Below are 6,000 nucleotides of genomic sequence, written 5' to 3'. Positions count from 1 at the left end.
TCCCACTTAAAACATTGCTATGAAGATAGGGGGCAAGAATAATTAAGAGGAAGACCCATTTTATTTTTATTTTCATTTTCTTTTTCTTTTATTTGAATGCAGTACACACGTGTGCATGCCAAACATGTATGAGACATGTTGGCCATGATAATACTAGTGGCTAATGGCTATCTTTAAGTAGACGGTCCATTAATTAATTATTGTGTGTATAGTGTATTTAATTGTTCATTTGAGTTTTAGCCATCAATCTTTGTAAGCATGCTTGTAAATTTTGTATTTTTTTTTTAATATTTTTTTGTGGAGGACCAAATAATAATAAACATGAATAAATTATATGTCTTTATTATGTGCTCAATTTGGGACAAATATGAGATAAAAACAAAATTGAAAGTCCCTTTTAATTGATTTTGCTTCTTTTTTAGGCCATGTTTTGGTCAATGATATGTCAAATTGGACACTAGAAAATGTTGCTATCATTATATTTATGTTTAGATGGCTAAGTTTCTTTATATCATTATAATAAATCAATAAGTTTCATTTAAAATGATAGATGTTCAATTTGTTTGAAAGAGTTACAACACATGAAATGGGTATGGAGGTCCTCACTTGATATGTAAATTGATGAGTTTAATCCAACATTACCATGTGAAGTGGGTTTTATTTGAAGACAATTTTGACGCAAAAGTCCCACCAAAATGACTAAATATACTCGTTTTGTTATTTTCAATTGGGTTCATTGCTCTTCCAAATTCAAACATTAAGTCCATCATACATAATTTTTAGTCTTATGTGACTTATTGATTTGTTTCCATCCTTTTTTTTTTTTGTCCCAATTCAAGACTTGTTTTAAGTGTCATATTCAACAACCATATACACGTATCATCTAAATCATAAATTGATACTCTATATGTTCAAAAGTAATTATTATTTAGGACTATTGTAGAAATGAGAAGTTGTCACATTAATAAATATCAAATTTTCAAACAAGTCTATATTTCAACAATTAAATGGTAATCAGGTACGTTATCGTAATTATGAGGAATTCAGACAATGTGACAATGCAATCAATTAGACTAATGCATATTGTGGCTAGCATCTCCATACCTAGCTACTTGAGCATCTTTTCATGGTATTTTCTACAGTAATTGATACTGTAGTTTTAATTTTTTTTTTTTTTTTTTGAGGGGTACTGTAGTTTTAATTTATTTACGGAGAGACATACACTGTAAAAATATTTGAAACACTAAGCTAAGGAAACTTGAGAATTGAATTGAATGAATACCTCAAAGTACAGAGGAACAACTGCAGAAAATTCCATTTATTCGAAAAGCTTTCATCCCTCATTTACTTCATGGTCTGGCATTCCCTGAATCCCTTCATATAAATGTGCAGTTAATCCTTCATAGTTTCAAAATTTTAAATTATTTGGCTCTGTCCAATTAACGGACACATATATTTCATTTACTACAGATTTTTAATTTTCAAAATGTTTTTTATGTTGAAATGCCTTAGGCCCTGTTCTTTTGAGCTTCTGGGCAGAGCAGAGCAGATTTCAGCAAAGCAGAGCAGAGCAGATTGAAGCAGAGCAGAGCAGAGCAAAGCAGAGCCAAGCAGAGCAGAGCAGATTTCATTAATATTAATATTATTATTATTACTAATATTATTATAATTACTAATATTATTATTACTATTATTATTATTATTACTATTATTATTATTATTATTATTACTATTATTATTATTACTATTATTATTATTATTACTATTATTATTATTATTATTATTATTATTATTATTATTATTATTATTATTACTACAATTATTATTATTACTACTGCTGCTGCTACTACTACTACTACTACTACTACTACTATTATAATCATTAAATTTTATTATTAAATATTAATTATAATTAATAATATTTATATTATTAAATATTAATTATATTATTATTATTAATATTATTTTTATCAAATATTAATTATGTTATTATTAATATTATTATTATTAAATATTAATTATATTATTATTAATATTATTATTAAATATTAATTATTATTATTATTAAATATTAATATTTAATAATATTATTATTATTAAATATTATATATTATTATTATTAAATATTAATTATATATTATTATTATTATTAAATATTAATTGTATATTATTATTATTAAATATTTATTATTATTATTAAATATTATTTATATATTATTATTAAATATTAATTATATATTATTATTATTAAATATTAATTATATATTATTATTATTAAATATTTATTATTATTGTTAAATATTATTTATTTATTATTATTATTAAATATTAATTATTATTATCATTAAGTATTAATTATTTATTATTTATTATTATTATTATTAAATATATATTATTATTATAATAATTCAATATTAAGTATTAATTTTAAGCAGAGCAGAGCAGGGCAGAGCAGAGCAGAGCAGAGCAGATTTCAGCAGAGCAGAGCAGATTTCAGCAGAGCAGAGCAGAGCAGATTTCAGCAGAGCAAAGCAGAGCAGAGCAGCTCTAAAGAACGGGGCCTTAGTTTGTTATCTAGAAACGTTATCACATAATCTAAAATTGTCACAATATTTTTAGTCTCAACTTACTTTTATAGAATAAAGGCCATACATAAAAAAATCACGACGTAATATTTCCTCAATTGATACCAACCTAAATATTAAGGAAACAATATTGCCCTACTAATTAATTGAAACTCTCTTGGAAAAATCTCCGTCCAATAATAGAGGCTCGAAATCAGCTTAATTAATTACATGAATTAGCTACCTTATTGAAGACAAGGAGGTTTATGATACAAATTTATCATCATAATGGAATTGAACAAATAGAATCTCAAAGATATCGATCGATCGGATATTGTTTTAATTGAGATTCAGTCCATTTTATTATATTAGTCCAACTTTAAGCATACAATAATACAAAGAATAATATAAAAATTCATAGTTATATAATACATGTGAAATTCTGACAATTCTTATTATCTACTCATAACCACTAGCTAAATATGGAAACACCCATAGAATCAGGAAGAAAAATGGTCTCTTAATTAACTGGCTCTATAATTTACTCAACTTAATTAATTAATTCATCAACTATACAATATGAAAATGGAAGTATTTAATGTATTTTTTGTGTTAAATTATAAATGTGTCCCAACAATATGTGCCCTTCTACAAGGGCAATGTTTAAAAGGACAGGACAAAAAAAAAAAAAAAAAAAAAAAAAAAAGAAGTTATATATGATAAACATTTGGTATCTTAGACATAACTGGATGAGAATTGAGTATGTTTTTAATGGAATAGCCTAGAAAAGGAACTGTTACATTCTTGATGCAGTGGTTTGAGTTAGATTTGTAGGGTTGGTGTGTAACACTCCCCTGTCAAAGCTAACCCACATTTTATGCAATTTGTTACAACAAAACATCTGGCCTTAAAATAACACTTCTCGATATGTAAAATTATTTTAAGTCGGTATTATATAATATAAATATATATATGCAACTTTTCCAATAGCATGATATAACATAGTGAAAAACTATTGTAAAAATGCATATTTCAAATGTAAGAGAACATTCTTGATTTTTCAGGTTTTAGGCTTGATCAACTCATTTTTAATAGATAGAAGTTGTAAGAAAACCTGTAAAGTTTTATTATTATTATTATTATTATTATTATTATTATTATTATGTTCAAAACTCATTTTGATTTGAAACATCGAGATTAGGATTTCAAGTCGAATCAATTTTTGATAACCTAATAGTTATTTAAAAATTCAGTCACTATGATAACTCACGATCATCATAGGAGCCAAATGTCTTGGCCAATAGTTGTCTATAAGCAATCATAATCTTGGTGTCATGAATATCTATCAATTTAATTGAATATCCTACTTTTCCATAAAACAAAATTGACCATATATTATCATTTCATAGTCCTCTTTTACAACTATACTATAGTAATCCTAGTTAGTTAAGGATTGATCACTAGCTACCAAAAAGATGTTTGCATCATTACGCATTGCATGAACACAATTTGAACCTATATTTATAAGTCAAATCTTTCAACTGTTATACATATAGTACTATAAATAATATACCTAAGCTAGCTAGTTTAGCTAAAATGGTGGTCACAACCCTATAAATCCATATGATCACACCAAAGCTGTCAACTTTGCTCTCACCAACTTAATTTGTACGATGAGTAAGTATAACATCAAATATTATATTATTATATTCATTAAACTAATCATACTAACAACCTTAATTTGACTAGATTATTGATTAAAGGACCTAATTAAGATTCTAATTTTTTTTTTTTTTTTTTTTTAAAAAAAAAAAGGGTACTAACCCTATAATCTTCCCTATAAAGTAGTAACTCAACCTATAACTTTGAACATAGGTAAAGTCCTTTCCATCTTGCCTTTTGCTCTAAGTTCAAGTTCTCTTACCTCTAAAGCATGCTATAAAGTACTAAATTACAGTTATAAATATGTACATTATATGATAATTAGCATATCACGATGTTATGATTTTGTGGTCCTCCACCCTTCTTACTAAATAATCACATTTTATGAGCTAAAGCATACTAGAAGATTATTAATGGACCTCCCTTAGATCATTTAGCTAGGGTAGAGTTGTAGGGTTATTATTTTTTATTATTGTTGCCATGTTCTTATAGAATCACGTTCGGAGTGCATAATCTCCTCGATCAATTTTTTGGACTTTTGAAAAAGGTTCTAATTGGTGGGCGAGTTAAAATAATAATATTAACAATGGTTACTATTTTTATAGTGCGAAATTTTATATTTCATCATATCGAATATGTAATATATCTTAATTTCTTTATAATTATATGTAGTAATAGATTTCGTAAACAATAACATGGTAAGATTTAAATTTAAATTTAAATTTACTATATTAACTTTTTTTTTAAAAAAAGACACATTTTAAATTTAGAATTTTTAAGTGCTAGAAATGATTGTTAATTGCTTCTAATAGAAAGAAGCTATCTCTTAAAATCCCGAGTAACGTACAGTTGATTCGTTCATGTTATCAAAGCCAATCCTTTTCTTTAACCCTACATGTCAACAAGTAGATTAGCTCGCAAGGTCATAATTTTATGGATTATCATTAGCCAATAAGATATATATTGCAAAATTTTCAAGTAATGAATTGAATCATAAAGCACTAAGTTTTCCCCATAATATTATCCGTCCTTACTTGTTTAGAGATTTATGGAAATCGAACAATTACATTGCATAAACATTTCGTAAGAGTTGGGGAAAATTTCACTACTTTAGATGATGAGATTGATGCACATATATATGGTGGTTAAATCACTTTTTTACCCTAGCCAACCAAAATTGACATCTAGCAAATAAGACAACAAAGTATTTTAATTTTAACCTGACATTAAATTAAAATAAATTCCTCATCAAAAACCTTTTAAATGATTCAGTTAATTGGATTAATGACCAGCAAAGATCTCCTTAGTGGATCTTTGTCTAGTGCTTTACAGACCATGACATTTTTCTCCTTTTTTATTTTTTACCTCTTGTTACTATTACCTGTGTTACACTCCTTTATTATCCTACATCCTCTTGCTAGCTAGCTTGCATTTTTATTATATTTTAGTAATATCATATTCATATTAATCATATAGTATCATTAACCAACATCAAAACTTCTTTTTCTGCTACTGCTGACAATGAATTTCCTTCTATTATCTTCCTTTTATGTTGCTTCGCAGATGGAATATCAAATATTATAATATATATGCATGGATTCTGTGTAAAAAGTGTATAGATGCATATTCCTTATAAGTTTTCCTAACAATGTACAAGTATTAACATTACAATGTATGTGTATATAGAACTCTATATATGCAAACAACGTCCACAGTTAGGCCATGTTCTTTTGAGTTGTTATGCACTGCTCTGTTGAGCCTTGCTCAACTCTGC

Source organism: Chenopodium album, chromosome 12, assembly GCF_948465745.1.
Source record: "Chenopodium album chromosome 12, dcCheAlbu1.1, whole genome shotgun sequence".
Lineage (NCBI taxonomy): Eukaryota > Viridiplantae > Streptophyta > Magnoliopsida > Caryophyllales > Amaranthaceae > Chenopodium > Chenopodium album.
Note: the sequence above shows the minus strand (reverse complement) of the source record.